The sequence below is a fragment of the Trichosurus vulpecula genome, chromosome 4 (genome assembly GCF_011100635.1).
Source record: "Trichosurus vulpecula isolate mTriVul1 chromosome 4, mTriVul1.pri, whole genome shotgun sequence".
NCBI lineage: Eukaryota > Metazoa > Chordata > Mammalia > Diprotodontia > Phalangeridae > Trichosurus > Trichosurus vulpecula.
Window position 1 is genome coordinate 109,723,833 of NC_050576.1, and position 16,417 is coordinate 109,740,249.

Consider the following 16,417-nt stretch of genomic DNA (forward strand, 5'->3'; position numbering starts at 1 on the left):
TCTGGCCTGGCCTGGCCTGGCCTAAGAGCAGTCTCATCAGCAAGCAGACGGCCGTGGGTGTGGGCTGAAGGTTTCTGGGCACCAGGGGCTGGTGGGTTCTTTCAGAACTGAGCTGTCTGCTTTTCTCTGGGGACTAGAACCACAGTCCCCAGGACTCTGGATTCGGTTCAGTTGCACAAACATGGATTAGGTAGCTAACATGCACTAAGAGAGGGGTGGGGCTTCACAAAGACTCCCTCAAGGAGTTTACAATCTAACAGCGGGAGAAAGACCTGAAACAAAAAAAAATTTCAAGGGACAAAATCAGATTAGCACCAAGGAGAAGGCCGGACAAAGTACTGTGAGAAATCTGAGAGAGAAAACATTTCTACTGGGTGGAGGGCTGGACGTAATGCAAGACTCCATGAAGGAGGGGCGGCTGAGTGCGTCCTGAAGAGAGGGATTTCAGGAGACAGAGACAGGACAAGGGAAGAGTGTGCATAGGAAGCATGAGAACAAGGAAGGAAGAGTAGTCTGGTTTGGCAGAAGTGTTGAATACAAGGCTTAGTGAGAAATAAAGACCCATGAAAATGTTCCTGAATCTGTCACAGGGGGTCTCCACATCACTGAAGGCCGTCTCCCAGGGCCCGATCCTTCACGTCGGGACGAGAGGGCTGGTCCTCCTGGGACACAGCCTCATCTTTCTGGTGTGCTCCTCGGTCCTTCTGCACCCTGTATCTCCACCCAAATCACAGGATCGGCCAAGGACCAAGGGTTGCCGCTCTTTCTCTCCCAAGTCTTAAGGGAATTAGGAGTGGTGGTGGATAGAATTAAAGGCATGAAGACATGCGTTTGAATCCTGCTTTACAAACTTACAACCCTGGGAAAGGCCCCGAACCTCTCATTCTCCGTTGACTCACATGTAAAATGACTGGGTTGGGCTCAGTTGCCTTACTTCTTAAGATTACCTCCAATTCTCCCTGAATATATCTCTATAGCTGTTTACAGATTGTCTCCATCATCAGAGTAAGAGCTCCCTGAGGGCAGAGACACTGTCTGTGCTTTTCTTTGCATCCCAAGTACTTAGTAAAGTTCCTGGCACATAATTATAATTACATTAAACAATTAATAAATGCAAGTTGATGGCTATATGGGAATGTTTTACATGACCATATATGTATAAACTGTATCAAATTGCTTGCCTTCTCAAGGAAGGGGGAGGGGAGGGAGAGAATTTGGAACTCAAAATTAAAAAAAAACCTAATGTCAAAATATTTTGTTTACAAAAATATGAAATTAAATAAAAATTAAATATTTTTTAAAATGCACGCTGACTTACCAACTGGCCTCTCGGTTTCTTTCCAACGCTAAACATGTAACCCTGTCTCTACTAATCAGTCCCACTTTTCCCTCTCTTCCATTCATTCCCACCATCCTAAGACTCTCTCCCCGGCAACATGGTACCATGTCCTCCAATCCCAACACAGATTTGGACAAATACATAAAAAATGAGTAGGTCAATTTTAAGACAAAGAAGTGATACGTCACAGATACCTCCTGATAGGGATGTATTTTGGGAGAGAAGGGCCTCATCCAAGTGGGAGAGGAAGCCTTTGGTCTGCCAAGCCTTGGGGCTGAAAGGTTTCTGGTGCCTGAGATACTAAAAGGGCCTGAGCCACCACACACTTGCCCAGGCAGAGGCAGCGCTGACCGAGTCTCTGACTATAAATCTCGTCCACCCGGGGCTGGGTTTGGCTTGCTGAGGCCGGCCCCCCACTGGCGACACGTTTGCTAAATTTAGGGCTGCTCACAGCCACCCAAACAGTTGAGCTTTTCGTGTCCATTTCAAGTTCACCTGAGGACAGGCCTTTGGGCAGAGTGGTTCTTGAGGAGAACCAGGACAACCCCATATGACCTTCCCCCTCTCCCACCAAGGCCAAGGACCAAAGGCAAGAAAGTTCGGGGGTAGTGGGGAGGACCAAGGAGAATGGCAGCCAAGATGAAGATCGGCCAAGGTTGGATGCCTTATGGAGCCCTGGGAATGACCAACAAGCCCCATCACAGCACGGGGCACTGAGTGGTCAAGGTGGTAGGGGACAAGAGAACCAAGGAGACTTTCCCCATCCTGGGCTTTAAAATCACAAGGCACCAGAGGTCTAGTCTTGCCTTGCTTCCCTCTGCTCCTCTCCCCCTGGCCCACCCCAAGCAGACAAAAATGAGGCTGGAGGGGGCCCCACTGTATTCGATGAAAGAGAGAGGGAGCAAGTTTCCTAGTGAAATGCCTTGGTTCAGTCTGTTTGTAAAAATCTACCACAAGAAACCAAAGAATAAAAGAAAAAAGAGCAAATGGTGGGAAATGGAGTGCCTTTGAGAACTCTGGGGGGGCAACAGGTTACAATGATCTGTAAACTCAGAGAATTGTGTAATTCTAGATACAGACAAAAATCCCTGTGCTTTATCACAGCCTGGCAGTGACTCCAGCTTCTTCACAGTGGCCTCTATACTAGGGGTTCTTTTTTCCTTTATTTTTTTTTTTTTTTTACTGAGGGAACCTGAGTTAAGTGACTTGCCCAGGGTCACATAGCTAGTAAGAGTCTGAGGCCTATTTGAACTCAGGTCCTCCTGACTCCAGGGCCGGCACTGTATCCACCGTACCACCTAACTACTCCCATACTAGGGATTCTTAACCTTTTTGTGTGTCAGAGCCTGCCTACGGACTTATGGATCATAAGACTATAGACCAAGCTTATGGACCCTTTTTCTGAATGATGCTTTTAAATGCATAAAATAAAACACACAGGATTACAAAGGAACTCAATTATATTAAAATGCAGTTACAAATTTTTTTAAAAAACACAAGTCCATGGACACCGAGTTAAGGATCTCTGAGCTAGGCAGTCCTACAAGGCTGGGAAGCCTGGGAGTACAGGCTTAGCAACAGACACAGAGGACCAGCCAATCATGGGGAAAGGGTCCCCATCAACAGTGCTGGCTACTGGCTAATGAAATTTTTGACTTAGTAATTTGTGAAACTGTTTGCTGAGGCACAGAGGGACTCTAAATCTATGACAGTGGAAAACATAAGAATGAGCAGGTATCACTTTTATCCTTCCAGCAGCCAGATATCGGGGAGGTTTCCTGAATGACTGGGGGGAGGGGGTGGGAAGGGTGTGGGGAAGGAGATTTGATCATCCATCTTATGCCCAGGTAAGCAGAAGCTGGCCATCCAGTGAGTTCTGAGGACCAGCAGTCCCTTTCATTCTGGCCTAGGAACGTACAAGGAAAGGCAGAGTCTGTATTCCGGCCTGCCAGGGGGTACTGGGCTAGGGCTGCAGGCAGTACGGGCCCTAGGGAAAACAGGATGTATTTAGAAAGGTCACAGTCCCCACCCTTACTCATGCTTTCCCTCTGAGAGTCCCTCCAATTTGCCCTGTGTGCAGTATTTTGCTTGCACATGGTTGTTTACGTGTTGTCTCTCTCATCAGACTATAAGCTCCTTGAGGAGGGCAGGGACCATGCTTTTGCCTTTCTTCGTATCCCCCACACTTAACACATCACTAAATAAATGCTTGCTCCTTTGACTTGGCTTGTTCACTTCAATAAAGCTTGACGGCCATCTGGTTGGTCAATGGAAATATAAATATTTTGTTAGTGGGCTGATCCTTTTATATTCTCTGTGTAGCTTGTGAATTTGCCCTCTTGATATAAATTAAGTTTGGTCAAAGAAGGGTGACTAGAGTTAGAAGCATCCGGAAAGGTAGCAGCAGCTGAAGGTTTCAGGACGTGGGACTAGACATAGTCAGTTTTAGTTTAGGACTGAGCAGTGCATCTGGCCTGTGAAGCTGCAGGGCAGTGGCCCAGCTGGGAGGGGCTCGGACCAGGCATCGGAAGCAGTGAACCTCGGCTGGCCCATCCAATAAGATAGCGCTCGGAAGTCTCAGTAAGAAGTGCCTGTCCTAAGGGCATCGACAGTGCTGCCCCTTAAATACCAGTGCCTTCCCTCTATTGATCACCTCCTGTTTATTCTGTATGGATCTTATCTGTACATAGTTGTCTGCATGTTGCCTTTCTTATTAGACTGTAAGCTCCTAGAAGGGCAGGATCTGTCTTTTACCTTTTGTTGTATGATGCTTAGCATACAGTAGGTGCTTGATAAATGCTTACTGACTAAATGACTGATTGATGGAAACCGGGCCACAGTTATTCAGTTTGTCCTAAAAGAGACAGCGTCATGTAGAAGCACTAGACTAAGGAGTCAGGAGAGTCGGATTCTAGTTCAGGCACTGACATTAAGCTGCTATGTGATTTTAGACAAATCTGAAGGACAATGGTTCAGCACTTTCGGCAAAACGAGGCAGCAGGCTCTGTGGTAGAAGGGATCCTTGTCCATGTGCGGGTGGGACCACAGGGCCTCTGAGGCCCCTTCCAATTCTGAGACTCTGTGATTCCTGAAACCAGATCATCTCTGAGTTTCCTTCCAGTATGATATTCAGTGATAGTGAGTGTGAGAGTGAGAGAGAGAGAGAGAGAGAGAGAGAGAGAGAGAGAGAGAGAGAGAGAGAGAGAGTGTGTGTGTGTGTGTAGGGTGGAGGAAGGGAGGGCAAGCATGGGGGATCTATGCTTCCACACTGACAAGTGTATTGAGGGAAGAAGCCCCATACCCTCACCTCTCCCAGCTTTCTCCTTGTCTAAAAATATCTTCCCCTCTACTTATCAGAATCTCAGGTCACAGGGCTACTGTCAGGAAAATATCTGGCAACTCCTACCCCACCAAACCAGGAAGGCTCCCCTGATCATCCGGCTCCCACCCACCACTCCCCTCTCTGACCACCCAACACTTCCGGTTTGAAATCCCTTATTTTTGCTACTTAATCTTATACAGGATATGATATACAGCTTATGAGGAAGACAGGTGCAACAGATAGCACTGGGGCCTGGAGTCAGGAAGATCTGAGTTCAAATCCAGCCTCAGACACTTGCTGTGCAACCCTTAACCTCTGCCTGCCTAAGTTTTCTTAAATGAAAAATGGGGATAACAACAGCATCAACCTACTAAGGTTGTTATGAGGATCAAATGAGATCATGAATATAAAGCATTTAAAACAGTACCTAGCACACAGTAGGTCTAGCTCTTATCATCACTACCGTTACTGTAACAGGCTTATACAAATCTTGCCCCTACCACGTGCCAACTACACGACCATGAACAGGGCACTTAACTCTCAGCCTCAATCCCCAAGTCTACAAAGTGGGACACCACCACCTGTGTGGTTCCTACCTCCCAGGGCTGCTGAGACTATGCATTAAAGCACTGATTAAGCACCTACCACATGCCAATCATGGTATTGATCCCTGGAAGTACAAATATAAAAAAAAAAAGACATCCCTCGCTCTCTTCTAGCTGATACTCAAGGAGAGGAGAAAATGCACATACGTGTGTGCAAAGCACTGTTTGTACTGATCTCCTCAGTGCCTGACACAGTTCCTGGCACACGCAGTAGGTGCTTAAAAAATGCTTGGTGATGGAATGATATGGAAATGTTAGCTTTTTTATTTATTATTATTATTATTATTAAAAACATTTTCTGAGACAGTGAACAATGATGGAGAAGATTATTGTCGCTGCCCTCCGGGCTGCACACTCCTCCAGGTCAGAGAGAGTCCAGGGCATCCCAAAGCTTTAGTGGCTCCTAACTACGCTAAGACTTTTAGGACGCCCTGTACTTCTCTCTTCTCCTCCCTGCAGGACAGGATGCAACCAGAACCGGGGCTTGACGAAGGGCTGCCGAATGTTGATAAAGTTAGATACAACGAGAGACTTCTCTACTTTCAAACACCCCAGCCCCACCCCCACCCCCAGCTTTTCTGTTTCCTTTATGAGCTGTACTTCTTGCTTATATTTGTAGTCCCGGCACTTAGCACAGTACCCGGTACACAGCAAGTGCTTAATAAATGTTTTATCTATCGATCTAATAAATGCATCAACTGAAGGAATATTCCTAAACTGAGCTTCATGATGCAATTCTGGCTGAAGAGGCCCTGACCTCGGCATTTACCCTGCTGAAGGGCAAAGAGTGAGAGGTTTGGGGCCTGGGTTTGAATCCAGCTGTCACCAACCATCTGTATGACCTTGTAGCAACATAACGTCAATGAACTTTGGTTTCTTGGCCTGTAAAATACAGGCTTTGGACTGGCTGACCTCAAAGGTCCTTTCCAACTCTCTACGTCCACACGTCCAGGCTCTGGGCAGTCACGATGGTCAACCCTGCTGCTGGGAATGAACCTCCTCCTCAGGTGAGCCTCTCAGAATCTCCCTCTCCCTTCCAAGCTCAGCTTGCCAGCTACCTCCTAGAGGAAACCTTCCCTGACCCCTCCATGGGGTGGCAGCTGCGACAATTACAACGACGACCATTCACACGGCGCTTTAAGGTTGGCAAAGCGCTCGACAAATAAAATCTCATTTTATCCTCAGGAGAAGCCTGAGAAGTAGAAACTATTACCGTCCCCATTTCACAGAGGAGACAGACCAAGGCTGAGAGTATACAAGTGACTTGCCCAGGGTGGCACAGCTAAGACGTGTTTGAGGCGGAATTCAAACTCGGGTCTTCCGGAATCTATCACATTCGCCAGCTGCTCTCCGCCGCCTCGAGTTACCTTGTACTCAGGAAGACCTGGGTTTGACTGCCGCCTCAGACTGTGTGGCCCTGGGTAAGTCACCGAACCCCAGGGCGCTCACCTAAAACACGGCCATAATAGCAGGACCTGCCTCACAGAGCTGCTGTAAGGTTAATATAAAATAAAGTACGTCAAGTCTTCCGTAAAACTGAAAGCACAACGTGTCAGTCATTGCTGTGTTCCCCAACAGAGTACGAGCCCCTCGAGGGCAGGAATGGTTTCATTTTGTCTCCCATTCCAGCCTCTAAATCCGGGGTTTTACATACAGTAGGCAAATATTTCACCGTACTGAATTATCTGCAGAGACACTAGCTTACAGAACTAGAACTGTCCCCCACCTCTCACTACTGCAGGTCCCAACAGCCCACAAGCATCCTATTTCCCCTGCTATCTCAGACTCCAGTTTTGGTTATGGAACCCACTACCCACCCCTGAGGTCTTCCCAACCCAAAAGCAGCAGAGCAAGACCCAGATGAGACCCAAGGCCACGATGCCACCCACGTGGGAGCCCAGGAGCGGCTGGCCACATAACGGGCTATAAGCCTCTTACAGATTAAAGTTCCTAATTTAAACCTCTATTTGAGGTAAGACAAGTGGGTCAGGGCTCCGTGGGGCCACTCTGTCTGTTCAACAGGGTGAGACATAACTGTGATCCTAGAAATTCTTGTCCTTTTTTTTTTCCTGCTGGAGAAGAAGGGGAGAGGTGGGCTGTGCCAGGAGACTAAAAGGCAAAGGGATGCCTGATCCACCCAGAATTACTGACTAGGCCAACAGGAGAGCTGAATTTCAAACTTCAATGTAATTTCAACCTCCTCAGCCTCAGGAAACAGCTGGAAACACAGAACCAAACTGCAGTTTGGATAGTTACTGGGCCTCCGCTGCCTTGCCCGATCCATGCTATATGTGGAGGGTGAGAAGGAGAGAGAGAGGAGGGACACACCGACAAGGAAATGCTCAAAAGACACGAAGCAGAGGCCTGGATAAGGGAAGACCAGAAGACCAGGGTTAAAGAGCACACACCCTCTCTCTGTGTCTCTCTCTCTCTTCTCTTTCTCTCTCCCTTCCTTCTCTCTCTTCTTTCTCTTGCCTCTTCCCTTCTCTCCCACCTCTTCCCTTTTTCCTCTCCCCCCTCCCCTCCCTTTTCTCTCCCTTCTCTCTTCTCCCTCCTCTCCCTCTGTCTCTCTTTTCTCTCTCCTCTCTTTCTCTTTCTCCCTGCTTCTTCCCCTTCTCCCCCATCTCCTCTCCCTCTCCCTCCCCTCTCTAATTCTCTCTCCCTCTCCTCTCTCTAATTCTCTCTCCCTCCTCTCTCTCTCTCTTCTCTCTCCCTCTCCTCCACAATTGCAGGTTTTTCTGGCATGGCTCCCCAGTTCCTCTTCAGCAGGAAGCACAGGGCACGGGGGAGGAGGGAGACTGCAGCCCTTGTCTGTAATCCAAAAGCGATGGCCCAACAACAACAACAAAGCTGACTACGTCTGTCTCGGTGGAGATGATCTTGCCCAGACGGGAGGGAGGAGTTCATGGTTTGAAAAGCGAGAAAGCCCAATTAGGGGTCAGCTGGCCTGGGAGAGGGTTAGTGGTTCCTCTCCTCGGAAGGGCATTAATTTTGTTTTGCTCCTTCCATCTTTTCCCCTAAACTTAAAACACTAAACAAACCAGACACCTCTATAGGCAAAGCAGAAGAAAAAAAAGAGGACTGCATGTGCGGCTGAGAATCTGAACCACATGCAGGTTGTTCTTACTTCTAGGGTACAACAAACTCAAAATGGCATTTTCGAAAGTGTCCGGCTTGTCTGTGTTTCTTACTGACCCTCCTTCTGTTCCCTTCTGGGCGTTTAGAAATCTCTCAGTGACTCTCGTCTTACATTTTTTTTTCTTATTTTGCTAACCCTATGCCCTTCAATTCTCCCCCCCAAAATCTGACATAAAAAACTCCCCCTTCTATCAGGATATGCAGATGTAAAGCGTAACATCTGTAAAGCAAATTGTAAAGTGACTTCTACATTGGCCATGTCCAAAAAAAGGCACATCTCCTCCTGAACCCTCAGTTTATTACATGACTGAGAAAAGATGCGAAGCGTATTTCATCATCAGTCTTCTGGTCCCCGGCTGGCACAATTCTTAAGTCTTTCTAAAACTATTTTTCTTTACAACGTTGTCGTTATCGCATAAATTGTTCTCTGGGTTCTGCTCATCTCACTCTGTATCAGTTCATATAAGTCTTCCCAGGTTTCTCTGAAACCATCCCATCATTTCTGACAGTGTAATAATATATTCCATTATACTCACATACTGTAGTTTGTTCAGCCACTCACCATTTGATGGGCACCCTCTTACTGGTTTGTTTTTTTTTTTTTTGCCAACACAGAAGGAGCTGCTGTAAATATTTTTGTACATATTGGTCCTTTTTCTCTCTCTTTGATCCCTCTGGAGTATAAGCCTAGCAGTGGTATCACAGGGTCAAAACACATGTACAGTTTGTTCGTTCGAGGAGTGTAATTCCAAACTGCTTCCCAGAATGGCTAGACCAATTCATAGCTCTACTAAGAGGGCATTAAGTCCTTTGGGCCTCTAAGTTTTCTGGGGTGCATGATCCCATTTAGAGCACCAATGATGCATCTCAACAATGCTGGGAAAAGGCCCACATCCTGGGCACTGAACTTCATCTCTATGGATATAGCATACTAGAACGACTGAATGTTGGAGCTGTATAGGACCTTAGCATTCTTCTGGTCCAACTGGCTCATTTTACTTAGGAACAATGAAATTCTAGAGAGATGAAATCACTTACTTAAGCCGCAAGGCTAATTAGTGACAAGAACACGGGCTGGAAACCAGGCCTCCTGATTCTCAATCCAGGGCTCTCTCCACAAGATTATTACACATCCCCTTGAAAAACCTAAAATATTATTTTAAAAGGAAAGGCAGATTTCCCCAATAGATAAGGAGTCAAAGGATATGAACAAACAGTTCTTAAAAGAACTGCAAAGTATTCACAACCACATGAAAGAATGTTCTGTATCAGTACTTCAAATCAAAACAACCCTGAGGTTTTACCTCACACTCTGCAGACTGACAAAGATGGTAACCATCAATGCTGGAGGGGTTATGGAATGACAGGCACATGAGTACGTTACGGTGAAGCTGTGGAATGATAGGGTAGTGTTGGAAAGCAATTTGGAATTATGCAAATAAAGAGACTAAAATGTCCATACGCTCTGAACCAGACACACTTATTACTGGGCTTATACCCCAAGGAAGTCCTCATTAAGAATAAAGTCTGTAAATACGTACACCAAGATATTTATAGCAGTACTTTCTGTGACAGCAAAGAATTGGAAACAAGGTAGACGTCCATCAACTGGGAAGTAGGTAAACAAATTGTGGTATGTGAATGTAATGGCATATGACTACGCTGTAAGAAATGATGAAATGATGTGTGTGATAAACACAGAGGAACACGGAAAGATTTATATGAACTGATACTGAGCCAAGAAAACAATATATACATTAACTACGATAATGTAAATGGAAAGAATAGCCTCACCTCCCAGACTAAGAAATGAATATAACAAAATTATAAAGAGCAACCAAGACTCAGCTAAAGAGAGATGGGAGGACATCCCCCCAACCCACCCCTTCATGGAGGTGTCGTGCATCGCACATATTTTTGGACTTTTTTCAGCCTACTCGTCAGTAATGCTGATTTTTCCCCCCTTTTAAAAATACTATTAGTTATATGAAATGGTTCTCTGGGAGGGGGAGGAGGGACACTTGGGATAACCATGGTGAGAGAATAAACAGAACACATCTATAAAAACTTTTTTTAAGTAAAGGCAGATAATATTTTTGTGGAAAAAAATTGCCTTATTGATACCTTTTGTTTTTATATCACAGTCAAATCCATTTATGCTCTCCTTTCGTAAACCAAACTCTCCCTTGTAACATAGGAGGAAAAATCAAGCAAAAACAATTGACAGCAATTTTATCTGACAATGTATATAACATTCAATGCCTGTAGTCTGCCACTTCTCTATTGAGAAAGGAAGTTTATTTTATCATTTTCCTTCTGGCATCAAAACAGGTCGCTGCATTTAAGATAAATGGTATTTTTATTCATTACAAATTCCGGACCTTTGATTTCACAGATATAGGGAACTCCCACTATGAAAATTTCCTCCACTGATACAAATTAGCACTTCCTTTGCAACTCAGAATCTGAGGGGATTACCTGGGGGCATTCAGAAGTTCAGTGACTTGCTCATGATCTTACAGCTAGCATCTCTCCGAGGAAGGACTGGAACCCTCCTCTTCCTGACCCTTAAAACCAGTAATTTACCTCCAAAAAACAAATTAGGGGCCTGAGAATCAGTAAGAGAGCTGGGTTCAAGTCTTTCCTCTGACACGTACTGACCGTAACCGTGAGAAGATCACAACTCGACAGGACTATAACTTGCAGAATATTTCTGATCTGCTTTAGGAGAAGGGGCTTCCATTTTGAGAATTCCCTATATTGGTGACATCACAGACCTAGAACAAAAATAATTCAGGTCTTCTAATTTTGAACAAAGAATCCGCTGTCTCCCTTTGCTGATAATGCTTACGAATGCTCGCACAGAAGGCAGATGGTCATCACCTGGAATTTCCAAAGTGACCACTCTGCTGTGCTTCGAGACTCCTCCTACAGACTTCCCCGAGGGTTTAGAGAGCGTACTATTTCATCCCTTCCATTCCCAAATGAACGTTGACTACTCACCACTGCCCAAACCTTAGCATCACCCTCTAACCTTGGCCGAATTTACCCCCATACCACGTGAACCCTATACCTCTCATAATGAGATGGCTAGGTGGTGCAGTGGACAGAGCGCTGGGCATGGAGCCTGGAAGGCCCGAGTTCAAATCTCATTTGAGGTGTGACCTGGGGCAAGTCACTTAACCTGTGCCTGCCTCAGCTTCCCCATCTGTAAAACGGGGATGCTAATACCACCTCTCTTCTGAGGTTGCTGTCATAAGAGCGATAGCTGGCATTTACGTGGGGCTTTACACACGTGATCTCATTTGTCTCACAATGTATCACAAGGCACAGGATGAGACTGTGTTTGTAAAATGCTTTGCAAATTTTAAAGAGCTACGTAAATACTAGCTATTATTATCAAGAGAAACCAAACTTCTCTTTCAGAGTCCCCAGTGCAGGGCCAAAGTCATTCATTACAGTTTGGTTTGGGTCTTTTTTTTTTTTTTTTTACATTAACCACCACCATCTGAATCCCAATTCATACCAAGCCTGTATCCTTCAAAAAAAAAAAAAAACTTCAGTCCTTAATAACAATAACTGACACTTACATTGCGCTTGGCAATTTGTAAACTTACTTCACGTGCGTTACCTCAGTTACGCCTCATAACCACCATGGGAGGAAGGTGCTGGAATGACTATTACTCCCGTTCTGCAGACAGGAAAAGTGAAGGTAAGAGGGGAACTGGCTGGTCCAGCACACAGCTGGCAACTGACAAAAGGGAGCTACGAACTCAGGTCCTCCGGACTCCAAGTCCAGTCCTCCCCTTCTCCTGAGCCTGACAAGCTCTCTCCTCCTCTGCACGGCTTCTGAAATCTCACCTCCTCCTCTCCCTTCTCCCTCCTGGAAATCTTTCCTGGTAAGAAGCCATCAATTCCCCTAGCTCTACCCTGACCCCCTGCAGCACTCTCCACATGCGCATTATCTACTGTGGTGCCTTCCCCCAAAGTCATCCTCCCAGGTGGCAACGTGGCACCAGCGTGGAGGTGAGCATGGATTCTCAAAGGTGGTGTCTGCTGAATGCAAGCAACAGCCTGTCCTACCAGCCCAGAAAGGCTCAGGATGGCAACCTGCCCATGGACTGTCATCGGAGGACTGCTAAGGTCTGAGAGGCTCATCCTCAGGCTGACCATCCAGGACCTATGATGACGGCAGCAATACCCCCACTGAAGAAATGTGAGACCCTGAAACACTCAGATATCTGAGGTTCCTTCAAACTCTAAACTGATGAGGCTACGTACTATAAAATAAGAAATGAATGTGGGCCTCTACGGAGACTTTGTTTTTCTTTTAAGTCCATGTGAAAACTGCATGGTGGAAGGGTGTGCAGAGGGAGGCTGAAGTGTTTTCCAGTTATTTTCTTTTAATCTTTTGTTTGCCCGATGAATTTCTTGCCACCTGCTAAGGGAAGCCAACATCTGATTTCTCCAAACATGCTCAAACACACAGGCTTCATGTGTCTAAGAGTTTCCAGACTGTTTCTGGGCCACCATCAATGTCCACTGCCCCCCAAACCCAGGTCACCCGTATGGGACCCCACTGTCCAAGACCTCTTAAGCACAGATGGGTGAGTGCCAGTCTTTGCACCCAGTGGGCATTCATTAAACACTTGCTGATTAATCAGCTACCAGGTTAAAGCGGCAAAGACCTCTACATTTCCTGTGGTTGGCAGGAGCGCCTCCTTATTCAGCAATGCCACGTTGCCACAAGGTTGAGAGGCAAGCAGATGTTTGCTGCTGCAAAAGGCAGACTTTATTCCTTAGCACAAACAACAGCTCCTCTCCCACCCTGCCTCACAAACTAGATACTGACTCCAAAAACTGGACATCACCACAGGGAGAAAAAAAGACCAGTTCCAAGTATGTGCCAGCCTGAGGACGCACTGCTGAGAGCTTCAAATGGGGGCGGGGGGGGCACACAAGGTTTTCCTCAATACGTGGAGCTCTAGCTAAAGAAATGCTACAAGATTTTTAAAATGTTAGTATCACTGCCACGCCTAAGAAGATCCTGAATCAATCATTAAGTCAAAAATCAGTGAGTATTTATTTAGCGCTGGAGACACAAACACAAAGAAGCAGCAGCCCCTGCCTGCCCTCAAGGAGCTGAGTTTCTAAAGACAAGTGAAAACACTATCGTAATGAGTGGGACAGAATCTGCCTCGGACGGGAACTCCAAGATCACCCAGTTCAACACCCTCGCAATGCAGGAATCCCCTCTCTAATTGGTCACTCAGCCCTGTGCCTGAATACTTCCAGTGATGAAGCACTCACTACCTCCCACAGCACGGCCTTCTTTCTCAATAGATAACGCTGTAACTGCTATCCGGTTTAAACTCCCAGGCAGCTCAGGAATGGCATCCACAACATCTCTACTCGAATACTTCTCCAATGACAGAATTCACTACCTCACAAGCAAACGGTTCCGTGTTGAACAATTATGGTTACTGAGAATGCTTTTTCCTTATGGTGGAGAAAAGTCAGCCCTGTAACTTCTCCTTACATAGAATGATAGGAATGTACGTATGTGTGTGTATGCCTATGTATGTTTTTATATGTATAAATGTACCAACTGGCTCAGCAGATGGGAGTGCTGGTCCCGAAGTCATGAAGAGCTGAGTTCAAACCTGACTGCAGACAATGACTAGCTGTGTGACCCTGGGTAAGTCACTTAACCTCTATTTACCTTAAGCCACTGGAGAAGCAAATGGCAGGCCGCTCCAATAGATTTACCAAGAAAATCCCACAGACAGTATTGGTGTGCCACGGTCCACAGGGTCACAGAGAGTCAGATATGAACAGACAACAACAATGTGTATGTGTTATAGACATACATATAAACATATACACATATATACATATGTGTTTGTGTATGTATTCCCCTCAAATCCTGGCCTTCTGTTGTGCCATGCACACACACACGCAGTGTGTATATATATGTGTGAATAAATATACATACATATAAACACAAATATTATATATGCATGTATGTGTTCTCCAATTCTGGACTGTTGATGGTCCATACATACACACATGCATGTATATATAAATATATACAAATGCATACAGTGTATTATACATGTGTATATATAAACATACAAAAACATATCATATATACATGTGTATATTCCCCTCAAATTTGGGGCCTTTGGTGGCCCATATATACATGTGTGTATGAACAAGTACATCCATATTATGTATATACGTATATGCATACCTATGCCTACATTAGTCACATATACCATCACATACATGCACACACACATACACACACATTTAGACCTAGAAGGGGATTTAGTGGGCATCTCATCCAAACTGCACTCACCTTATAGATGACGAAACTGAGTGGCCGGCCCAAGGTCCCACAAGCAATAAAAGATGGAGCTAGACTTGGCCCAAATGGTCCGACCCCAAATCTCACCCCCTTTCCACCACTTGCTATGACGCCTCCCTTGCTGGTACTAATCCTATCCAGGGCTAAGCAGGGTGCTAAGTCTGATCCCTGACTGACACAAAACCCTCCTAACATTCTAAGTTTCCCGGCACTTCTCTGCTAAGCCTTCTGACCTACTACCCCTGGTCTCTCTACTGATCATCACAAAAACCGATGCCCTTCAGAATTCCACCGTGACCCATGGTGTTTCCAGGCAATCCGACCCCCCAAAAGTCCTACATCCCAAGACCAGAACCAAACTCTGTCAGCCACTGGGCAGATTTATTATCCATCCCATCCTTGGGGTGCTGGCATGGGGCTACCAGAATAGAGAGATCCAAAGCCCCATCCTGATGTTCCTTATCAATGAAGCCACGAGTGTATATGACACCTGACAAATTTCAATGAACAACCCCAGTCCTGGAGAACGGATTATCAAAGACAATCTTCTACTCAACAGAGAGAAGGGAGCTATGTGTGTGGACCATGGTATCCAACGTTCTCATTCGCTGCTTCAAAACAAGTGTGATCCTTTTTGCTTAAGTGTTTTTCCGTTACAAAGGAAGGTTTAGTGAGAGCTGTGGTGGTGTTGGGGGTACAGTATAAACAATCAAGGTCACCTAGTCCAACCAGCTCATGGGATACAGATGGGAAAACCGAGGCCTACAAAGGTGAAGTGGACTCGTATGGTTGGTCAGTGACCGGATCTGGACCTTTCAATCTTTTTTCCCTTGAAGGCAGCCTCCTGGGACAAGGCTGAGAACTAGATAATGGTAACGAAAACCAAAGCAGAACCCCACAAGAAGAGACGAGAGTGGTAGACCTTTAGAGGTGGATGGGGCTTAGAGACCACCTAGTTCCACTTCATTGTAAGGAGGAGGGCACTGAGGACCAGACCAGGCCAGAGACTTGTCCAACCTCACATGAGGAGTTAGGGGCCTGTGCTAGTCACTCAAACCGAGAAAGCAGGCAACACAATCTCCTGCCCTTGAGGAACCCACAGTAGGGTTAGAGAGGAACAAGACCAATAGACAAGAAACAAAAGAAGAGAAAAAACCCCAATGAATAAGCAAATGTTAAACGGTAGGGCTGCAGCATTCATGAGAATTCAGGCAAAGGAAAAATCCATAAAATAGTAGCGTCTATCAGCCCAGCATGGCTCAGTCTATTCTGTGCAAAACACCCATCGATGCAGCACAAATGCCAACTCACATTTCTTTAGGCATTAAAGTAAGAGGAAACAAGCATTTATTAAGCGCCTACTATATGCCAGGCACTGAACTGAGCCCTGGGGATGAGAAGGACCAAGGTACTGCAGAAAGTTCCCAGGTGAGAAGGCAGCTCAGGTATGCAGTGTACAAGTGGAGCTGGGAAGGGAATGAAGGATGGCTGGTAAGGATGCCCCCATCCCCAAATGGAGGACCTTCTCCCCAAGAGGAACTCATCTAGGGGGATACAAAATTCCTTCCTCACAGTTAAGACAGAAGGACTAAGTAATACAATAGTTGTCTTGCCTCCTGATTTGCTAGTAAGTGCCAGAGACA